Source organism: Amborella trichopoda, chromosome 9 (assembly GCF_054954075.1).
Source record: "Amborella trichopoda isolate Santa Cruz 75 chromosome 9, AtrichopodaSantaCruz75HAP2 v2.0, whole genome shotgun sequence".
Lineage (NCBI taxonomy): Eukaryota > Viridiplantae > Streptophyta > Magnoliopsida > Amborellales > Amborellaceae > Amborella > Amborella trichopoda.
Window position 1 is genome coordinate 55,529,539 of NC_142344.1, and position 11,769 is coordinate 55,541,307.

The following is an 11,769-nucleotide window of genomic DNA, read 5'->3' on the forward strand; positions in this document are numbered from 1 at the left end:
ACTATCCGCCAATGATATCCAAACTATAATTATTAAGATCGGACAATACCAGTTAGACTGCCACCAGTGCCTTGCGAGTTTGGTCCATATAAAATTTGAGTTTTGTCAAAAACCAATCAAAACAAATATTTGATTACTTTTAGGTAATCTAACTGGCCGATTCTAACCTATTCGATTGGCCAAACAAAGTGAGAAACTATTTTCTAGTATATTATATATTTTAAAAGTATTATTAAAATTTTAAAATATTTTTAGAATTCAATCAAATTAGTTTCACCTGCAGTCATACTCGTTTTGAGTTGACCAAGTTCCGTACTGGTTTAGTAGTTGGTTCGATGTTGATGACAATGATCATTACCAAGTACTATAGACAAATAAACTAGTATACCACTGCACCTCAAATGGAGGCAACTATTTTTCTAGTATATTATATATATTTTTTAATTATTGTTCATATTTTTTGAATGCATATTAGTTTGACTAACAACCAGACTCATTTTGACTGAACCAAATTCTTTATTAGCTGGTCTAATGTTGATAATAATGAACTATAGACATATAAAACTAGGGTGCAAATTGTATAGAGCTGAGGCTCTAAACAATCAAAGTGCAGCCACCCTTCAAATAGTGTCGAGAAACATAGTTTCAATACTGTAAATCTCTGTGATGACCTTAAATATATTTTAATCTCTAATTGTAAAATTTAAAGCTTAAAAAATAGTGTAGATTGGGAATATCTATAAAAAACTGAAAATCTTGAAAATTGATGGTCCAAAAATGTATTACAAAATGTACTATTTCTAAAACTTAAAATCCATTTTTTTCTCATGTCCATATATATTGATGTTGAGATGGACAATTTGAAGATATTCCAGCATCAAAACAACTTCGACTAGTGAATTTTTTTAGGTGCACTCCAATTTAATTGTTTAGAGTCTCGGCTTTATATAAATATAAACTTTTTCCATAAAACTAATATATTAATATAAGGAAAATTGTTTCATGCGGGCTCGACTGCATTTCTACATATGCGGTCCATAAAATGTAAACCATCCATTTAAAAGATACATGCAAGTAAGTGTTCCATCTAAAAACAATGGAAACTAACGGTCCAAATGTTTTACTATTAGAATTATTATTTTTAGTTTTTAAAATTTATTTATTTTTTCATATTCATGATCTCCATGTTAGCGAGTACATATCCTTAAAAATTAAATTTTTAAATCCATCTCAAAAATAAATTTATTAAGAGGCCCACATTTGTACATATGCAGCTTGGCCGAATAGAAACCATGTCCTTGATATAAATCTAAAACATTTCCCCTAAAATTTGACCGGTCCAAGGGCCTCCACGAGATTATTAATTTGTAGAGCATCTAATTGGTTATGCAACTTCATAGGGGGGTTGTGTTAACATTGTGTCAAGATGCGAGAGAAGAGTTTTGAATTTCGCGCGTGTACAGTATCTTACCATTTCAGGAATGGAGCGTGTGGAGGCTTGGTTAAGATATAGCGTCTCACGCTTTCTTTCCATTTGAAGAAATAAATAAAACAAACTTAATTCGCACGTGAGATGTGTGACCCGACCCGGGAAGGACTCTTGACTCCCTCCCTCCATTTTAGGAAAGAAATATGGCTTATCAAAATAAGTAAATCATCACCTCATATCTCAATGAAAATTGCAATTCAAGCATTGAAAAAACTTTGCATCAATTATTTTGGGATGAACATTATAGTTGTGAAAAAAACATATGACTTCAAACTTTAGAAAAAAAAATTGTAACAAATTATCTAGACCGTCAATTTCAACATAAAAATACATGTTCACAGTTCCACTATATCTGTATTATTTTTTCAATTTCAAAATTTATTGTCAGTATTGGAATTTGATTTTAGATTCATCATGTAGATTTGACATTATGTTTTCAACCGCATAAAAGGTGCAATTAGGAAATATTTTTATTAACCTTAATCTATAGTAAAGAGGTTTTATCCCAAATTTTGGGATCCTAAACTAATCCTAGATAGGATTTTACCCGAGGGAATACATGGTCAGTATACTCGAGAGAGAGTAAAATATCTTTTGGTAAAAGTAATATATATTTTGGCACGTGAGTTGGTTAGTTGCTAGTTGCAATAAGTGCTGACACGTGCGAGGTAAAGTATTTGAAACGCATGTTTGGTTAGTTTGAAATTTGTCTCAAGGAAATAAATCTCTGTTGAAGCCGATTTCTTATGTTTGGTAAATAGGAAATCTGTCATCAAGATATCCCTAAGGGGCACATCATTGTACAAAATACCCCGGAAATTTTGGCCATTTCTTGGAAAGCAGCTTCATATCCATACCTATCCAAGAAGGTATGAAGCCGCATCCAAGAAGGTATGAAACCAATTTTTTGGAAATCTTTCCTGAGGTAAGATTTTGGATAAATAAAGTGACCCTGAAAATAAGGCATAGATAGTTTATTTACAGAGAAGATATTTCTGTACATCCTCTTTTTAAATTTCATTTCTCGATAGTCTTAAAGTTTCAAATTTTTTAACCGAAACTGTGAAATGAAAATTAACAAGTGAGATATTTTAATTATTTTATACCCCATATTTTAATTATAGAAAAAAAGAGAAATGGATCAAAATACACATAAGCGATAAAGTATTTAACCTCTTACCCATATATCATGGTTTAATTTCAAAATACCCATCAAAATATACGTAACGATGGGTTCTAATAGTTGAAAATTAATAAACTATTAAATTATTAAAGTATTAGTAATATTTTAATAAATTTCTTTAACAAAATCAAATCAATACCCAAGAATTACGGGTGGCTATGGACCCAGACCAAACCCAAGTATGGGTTGGGTGCAAAAATTGGATCCGGTAGGTCAGGTTCGAGTCTAAATTATGGACCCAAACACTATTCAGGTATTGGTCCAAATTCGATCAGGTCTGGGTCCCACATTATATTTTCGGGTCCCAATTTATACAATATATATTGATTTTGGGGTTGGGTCCGTCTGGGTCCAATCGGATCCAGGTTTAGATTCAAGTCCGGTCCCACATTATATTTTCAGGTCTGGGTTTGAATCCGATGACTTCGGGACCGAACCGGACCAGTTGCCCCTCCGCCAAGATTTCACATTTGTGGCACAAAATAGGAAGGGACATGTAGATACCTGGGATTGTCATATTGGGGAAAGCTTGGTAGTCACATTCAGGAGCACTTGGTTGTCATGCTCAACACCTCGTGTTCCCTAAAACACGCAAGTGTTATTTTTATAGTTTACAATTTTATACAATGCAATCTTTATTTTCCCAGCCAAAGGATTAAGTGCTCCCGTGGAGCATGCCATTTATTTGCTCTCTTGGAAAGCACTCTATCTCGAAATAAACTCTAGGACTCAAATTTTGAAATATAAACTCATCAACTTTGAAACTAACCTAAAATAATAATAAATTTTGGAATATATCTCAAAATATTTTTAGGACTCGGATATTTTGGAATATAATCTCCTCAACTTTGAAACTAACCTAAAAAAAGGTAAAATAATATATTTGTTATCTCCAAAAGAACTCTCTATCTTGAAATATTTTTAGGACTCGGATTGTGGAATATAACTTCCTCAACTTAGAAACTAACCTCAAAAAGGTAAGATTTTTTTTTTAAAAGTAAAAGGTATTACAATTTTTACATGCCTTATAAAGGATAAGAATGAATAGAGACTGTATAGGATTTGGATGGTCTGATCTAGGTATTCAAGGACTTTAACTCTTTTTTTTTAAATGCTCATTTGATGATTTTAAAATGGATCTCAAAATTTTAGTTCCGCATAGTCCTCCCAGATAGTTAGTTGATTATGTCAATATATTTTAGAGATCAACCAAAAAAATGATTTAGAGTTCAAAATATTATCATCATGAAATAGATGTGGCAAAAGTTTTATACTAGCTGCTAACCTAACATAAGCCTTTTCTTTTTTCTGAGCTTGAGACTGGCGTAACTGGGTTGAGACCGGCCGTGGCATAGTTTTCAACCTCAAAAAATGCTCCATCAAAATTTCCACTCCAAAAGTGTTTATAGAGGGTCTATTTGTAGGATGTAGGTTTTCAAGAGCTCAAATTTAAATTTTCCTTTTTATGTTGATGTTCGTCACAAGGTGGATCAATCGTTTTGAAAATGTTCAATCGATGAATTCTTCGCATTTAAAATATTGGCCCATGTAGTATTTTTCCTTTGGCTTGTAGTGACCATATGTCGCAGCCTTACTTTGAAGCCCCACTTTGAGGCTGTGTGCGGCCTTAGTCCGTCAAGGATGAGTCAGCCTTCCCAACACAAGTATAGTATAAAAGAAAAGGAAAAATGTATAATGACACCATTTAACTTTGGTATGAGGTGGTCACAATTAATCTTGACCATTAGATGTGAAATTGAGTGACTGCATTTATTCAATTGACGAAGCTCAAATTTCAAAAGATATTTTCTTGAACTTTATGACACACTCAAGCTGTCAAATTTCACGTTGGATGGTTGTATGTAGGTGTGACCTCATTATTCCAAAAGTAAATGGTCTAACTGTATACAATTTCAAAAAAAAATTACTCATGAATAGATAGATTTTTATAATATCTTTCAATCTCTATCTCTATCTGAACGATCCGTGCATGTACCTATGCAATCAACTTTGCACACTCTATCTTTCAATCTCTATCTCTATCTGAACGATCCGTGCATGTACCTATGCAATCAACTTTGCACACTCTTGTTAGGCCTTATTGCATCAGCAAAAGAGTTGTGACCTGTTTTTTTTATATGTTAACAGTTGGAATGGAGGGTGAGACATTATATTGAGACATCTAAGCCCCAAATTATTGATGCTCCAACCCCATTCCCACGGGAAAATAATTATTTCACGTTACTCATTTAGTAAGCTTACATGTGGACCCAACTCAAAAGGGTCTAGAAGAGAACCAAGATCCGAACCATGGTAGGGTTAACTCGGCGGTCACCAGGTTGACTTGACCTGATATGCACTAGCAGTAACCAGTGTCACTAGAAGCTGAGCAACTATTGAACTAGTTTAGGGTCCGGTTCAATCAAAGTCAGCCATATTGCATGGGGGAGCATATTGTGAAAAATAAAAGAAAAATATTCATAGAAGTATAATATATACTACACACAAAAAAATAGCCCAAATATGGTCTGTCAAGATGGCTAGTCCAATATATTAAAATATATCATAATATTAATTTGATAAGTCTTCAATCAAACTCAGTTTTTACTTTGGATAAGACCATGATTGATGAGTCTCATATATTTTTATGACATTGGCCATAAGCTGAAATGTTGAAATAATTCACCACATGCTTTTTGTCTTTTCCCTCAAACCACTTATGATAGATTTCACTTGCAAAAATGATCAATTAATGAATCTCCTGAATAGTCGTATTTAACTTAGTAATGAATATTATGTTGTGAAATTCTACAAATTCCAATTCTTTTTAGGTGGGTAAATCCTTTTCTAGTGACAATAACGTGCTCTTCCTCACCAACGTGTGAGCCACTTAGATCTTACAGGTCACCTAAAATCAGTTTACTCATCTTGTCAAACAACAAGGGGTATAGAGAGAGAGTTTTCACCAAAGAGAGAAATATACCTACTGAGGTTGAACAGGTTGAACAAAATTAGGGCTGGCAATAGCCCAAGCGACCCAGTCCAGTTGGGCTCAGTTCTGAAAAAAGGGCTTGGTAGGCCCTGAAAAGGTAGGGCCTGGTCAACAAATTGTAGCATGAGGGCTGGGTTGGGACCAGTACCAATCTAGTTTGGCCCGGCCTGGCCCTCTTTTATTATTGTTTTTTTTTTCTATTTATTTTTTTTTATTTTTTGGCCTGGCCCAACTTAGGTCCGGCTCTGACCTAAAAGAGCCAAGGCCGGGCATAAGCCAGCCTTTTAGGGACAAGGGCCAGGCCAGGGCCAACGTTGGCCCGGCCCAAGCCTGCCCGTTGCCACCTTTAGATAGAATCATATATAATTTGGTGTGCAGCTAATTTGGTCGACATTTAACAATGATTGGGGCAAAAAATATGTGCTCTTTTTATTTTTAGTGTTTAATATATATATATATATATATTGTGCTCCCATACAAGCATATTGTACACTTATTCCCTTGGGCAAAAGACTTATTTGAAAGGTTTTATCCTTAGAACAGTTATGAAATGTTTATTTTCAAAAAGATGGAAATAGAATAGAATTTGAGTTCTTCGCCACTTAGATATCACCCTTATAAAATTTAACGGTCTCTATTCAATATTGAGACGTTGTTTTCTTTCACGCGTGCAAAATGTGATTTGAGAAATCACTTTTCCAATTATTTTGCTAAGTTGAAGAGGTTATTACACCACCAAGATTTGAATTCCTGAAAACACTCCTAAATTGAATTTTACCCAATGAAGTGAACATACAATATGCTCATATAGGAGCACAAAATCATTTTTTGAGTTTTATTTTTAAGCATTGTGTGGTATAGTTATCAGTATATCATTCATATTTTGCTGAGGTCGAGATTGATTTTATTATGGGGAACAGGACAATAGTAGCCTTTTGTTAGACCTTTTAACGTACCTTGCAATATAGAAATATCACATTCAATTTTGAAAACTTTTACTTAAATAAGATTCCTTTTTTTCTTAATCAAGATAAAATGTACTATCATCTTTATATTTTCTCATAAGTTTGGACAAAGTTTTACAGTAGTTGTCTACCCTACACAACCTTTTATCCCGGCATAGGACGGGTTAAGGGAATGTTTAAAATCCCTACCCTTCTTAGACCAAGGTAGCAAGAAAAGATATGGGACTTATGGCCTCATAGTATGGCTCTTAATATAGCAAAATGACATATCCGTATTTGTGTAGCTGATCCCAATTAGTTGGAAAAAAACTTTGATCATGATAAAGATCGTTACATATAAGATAGAGAATATAGTGAATATGAAGTTTCCATTTAAAGTGTTTCAAAATGGTTCTAGATTGAGGCCTTTGTGCGATACTTTTATTTTTTACCCCAGATTTTGTAAATTAGAATTTCTTGACAACAAGATAATTCCCACAATAAAATAAATGAAAGAGAAAGATTGATGCATGAAATATGGGAAATATGAATTTCCAATTGAACATTGAGGTGAAAGAGAAAGATCGATGCATGAAATATAGGAAATACGATTTTCCAATTGAACATCAACTGAGATACGGCATATGAGATCTCCAACATATATAATATGACATAATATTTTCAGGCTCCATTTTCACCGGTAGCACTTTAAAAAAAAAAAAAAAAAAGGAAAAAAAAGACAGAAATACTCGTAATAGAGATACTTGTATCACTCAATCTATATCACAAATTATAAATTTTTATATTGACACCCGCCAGGCCCCCGCTCACATTGTGAATATTTAAAAAAAGAAAAGAAAGAAAAATAAAAGCACAACCAATGTTTTGCTCAAAGCCCGCATACCTTTGCCATTGTTAAAAGATTATTTACTTTTGGTATAAAAAGCCATAATCGCCTAAGCAAACAAAGTAAAATCCAGAGGCTAATGATGTAAAATTGGCTGAAAATGTATACGATGAGACCATCTACTTTGGATACAAGGAGGTTACCATCATTGGCGGTTGGATTTGAAAGAAGGTGGTTGAAGATGTGCCATTATTTGGGGTACAAAATTCAAAATAAAATATCTCAAATCCTGTGACACACTGTCATCTTTTAGATTTCACATCCAATGGCTAAAAATGATTGTGATTTCGTTGCGTAAAAAATAAATAGTCTCATAATTTATATTCCTAATTAACTACATTAAATATCTATTTTTTAAAAAAACTTTGTACAAAAACAAAAATAAAACTCCAACCATTCAATTTTACATCTAATGGCTTTGGGGCAACAATCTTACTATAATGAACAACTGTTTCATATGGGCTGAACCACATCTCTACAATATGCGGTCTAGAGGTATGAAGCATCCATTTTAAAGATGGATGCAAATAGGTGGTCCATCTAAAAACAATTTGTAACTAACGGTCCAAATGTTTACTTGATATAATTAGGAAAATTGTTTCATACAGGCTGAAGCACATGACTACATATGCAATCAAAAAAGTGTAAAGCATCCATCTTAAAGATGGATGAAAGTGGTGTTCCTTCTAAAAACAATAGAAACTAACGGTCCAAATTTTTTCTAACTATAATTATCATTTTTAGTTTTAAAAAATTAATTATTTTTCATATTCATGGTCTCCATGTTAGAGATTACATATCTTTAAAAATTAACTCCAAAAATCATCTCAAAAATAAATTTATTAATGGGCCCGCATTTCTACATATGCGGGCTTGGCCACATAGAAACCGGCTCCATATAAATATTATTTCTAGTATTCAAAAAAAAATTCATATTCATGATCTCCATGTTAAAAATTATATATTCTATAAAAATTAGGATCAAATTATATTTAAAAATATATTTATTACCAAGCCCGCATTTGTACCATATGCGGGCTGGCCGCATGCTAACCGCATCCTACTATAATTGTGTATATGGAATCCTTTTACGTGGCCTCAATTTTGTATGGCTGTCATTACCTATTTCCATGCATGGAAATTTACTGTACGACCTAAAGCTTACTATGAAAGCTATTTGGAGAAATTTTAAAGTATTTTTGGGGTTGTAACCAGGTCAGGTTATTTTCTCCACCCGGTTTGACTCGACAGGTTCTACTATAGACCGAATCTATCTACCAGGTTAGGTGGTTATGGGTTGAGAAAATAAAAAACAAAAATAATAATATATATATATATATATATATATAAATTATCTTATAGGACCCTCCTCACTTTTGTATGTAGGACTCCAAATGATAGCCAATAAATTTGGTACGGATTTATAGAAAAGTCAAATCCCTCACCCATGTGATAATTTTTTTAGAGATCCGTGCCAACTTTAATGGTGATCTTTTGAAGTCCTACACACATGGATGTGAAAGGGTCTTATAGGATCATTACTATCTATATATATAGAAAAATAATTATATAAGGTTGAGGCCCTAAATAATCAAATTAAGGAACTTTTAAAAAATTCACTAAAAGAGGTTGTTATGCTGTCGAAAAGCCTTCAAATCGATCATCTCAACCTCGGGATGTATAGAAGTGAAAAAAATGGATTTCATATGGGAAGCGGTGCATCTTGTAATGTATTATTTGAGCCGTCAATTTTCAAAACAAAAAAGAATTGATTTTTAATTTTTAAAGACCAATATTTTAATGCCCACCTATGGATGGAGATTCATTGTTAGATGGTTACTCATTTAGACATTTTCTATGGTGCAACTAAATTTCCTTCTTTCTTGAATTGATTATTATGATGAACTTGGGGCCATACAAATATCACTGACAGTTTTCTAGAAGATCAATTTTATTATATATATTGGATATTTTGAAAGTAAATCAAAAGATATTAATTTGACAAGTTTCTCTTATTGTATATTGTGGGTCGGGATGTACAGCCGGACTCCGATTATCCACCAAATATATTGCTTTTTGTTGTTAAATATGGATGAAGTTATCTTCAATTTGGATAGAATTATAAATCTAAAGGTAGATTTCGTTGAATATTGGTATTTATTTTGAGAGAGTTTATCCAAGCTATAAGAAAAAAAGAAAAAGAAAAAAAAGGGATATTATCAAATTACTTATGAGAGATTAACAATTTACCCATATCGTCATCAACATCATCATCATCCCAGCCTATTCCAACAATTTGAAGTTCTCTACACGAAAGTTATTTAGCCATTATGCTATATCAAGGGCCATACCCTTTGTCATACTATATATCAACATCTCTCTTCTTACTACTCCCATCAATATCATTTTACGCCTTTTTTTTGTCCCTTTAAAGCGTTATACTTGAATCAAATCGTTTCTCCTAACCGGTGTTGTATCAGATCGACCTTGCACATAACCATCCTACCTATGTCTACTTTACCCACTATCTTTTGATTTAATTTCAAAATACCCATGAAACAACATATGGTTTTGAATTTGACTAGTTTCAAAAGGGATTGTTTATATGAGTATTTTGATAAATGAAAATATTTATCATGATGAATGCATATGAGAAAAAAAAAAAAAAAAAAAGGATTTCAAATTTTGGAAGTAGTGCATCTTGTAATACATTTTTGGAAAGTCAAGTTTCAAGATTTTTAAGTTTTCATAGATCTGTTCGATTTACACTGTTTTTTACGCTTTAAAATTTATAAATAAATATGAAAATATATTTTAAGGCTATCACAAAAATTTTCAGTATTGAAACCACATTACTCAACCCTATTTGAAAATGCGCGTTAGGCTTTATTCAAACCACACCGTTTGACAAAAATGCCTTCTTCCTGTTTTTTCCTTTTTTTTTTGGTACATTTTTATGTGGGCACTTTTCAATATATCATTGCCTTTGTTGTCATCGAAAGGAGTTTGATTTGTTTGTTGAAAAAGACAGCACCTTGCTTATACAGCTATCTTTTCTTCAAAGTTTTCACCAACATTGCGATTGACAAATCAATGACTGGTTCAAGACCTTAACTTTCAATGGCATCCCATTTTTCTCCTCATCATTATTGCCATCTTGAATAAAAAGTAGACAATTATTCTCTTTATATATATAAGTGTTATGCCTTTGCTTTCTTTGTTGCGTGAAAGAAAGCCAATGTTCTCTCTCTAAATTAGTATTTTAAAATCTATAGATATAATAGAAAATCATCGATTCAGATCAGTAAAAGGGACAACCGAACTGGCTCTGGTATCCGTATTGGCTGGCACCCCCCTCTTTATTTTTATTTATTTTTCTTTTTTTACAATATTTTAGTTATTTTTATTAATTTTGTTTTATTTTTCTTTTTTTTAACGTATTTTAATTTTTTTTTTAATACCTCCTAAATCCACCCCCATAAACCCCAAAAGTATGTGAAATGGATGATCATCACTACAAAATTTGAGTTTTGAAAGACTACTATAAAATATGTGAATGCATATGTTTGCTTGGCATATAGCCATGAGTCTATTATTGACCCTCATGCAACAGACAGCTAGGGTTGGTGAAAAGGTGGGTGGGGTCATGCTCATACTTTCCTTCATGCCTTTTGTGTGTGTGTGTGGGAGAGATGCACTCCCAAAAGAAGAGAGAGAAAGTGTGTGAGTGGGTCGGGGCATTAGAGAGAGAGAGTAGGATGGGGATATTAGTAGTTGGGGGTAGGTGTTTTAAGGTAACATTCAAGGTTCAACTTCTACCTTTAACACTCTAGATAGAGACTGCTATTTTTTTTTTTCTACAGGTGGGAGAGTTATATTGAAAAAAACATGACAGAGAGATTGGTGCCTTGATTGCTAATTAATATGTTCTTGTTGTTTAAGTAAAGGAGAGAGAAAAACATGAAAAAATGGTGCCTTGGTGCTTAATTAATAGGGAAAATTATAAAAAACTTCCCAAAATCTACTTTTTACCTCTAGCTAAATTTTGCTCTCATTTTTTTTAAAACAAAAAACAAACTTTTTATGTAAATACCACCGAAGGAAAAAAATCATTTTTCTAGACGAAAATGCCCTTCTCGTAGCACGTTGCCCGAGCACCCTTAAACAGTATCGGAGCCCTGTCACAGGGGCTCCGGCACTGTGCAAGAGCGGTCTAGCAATGCGTAAGTACGCTCTGGCAGTATAACACAACGC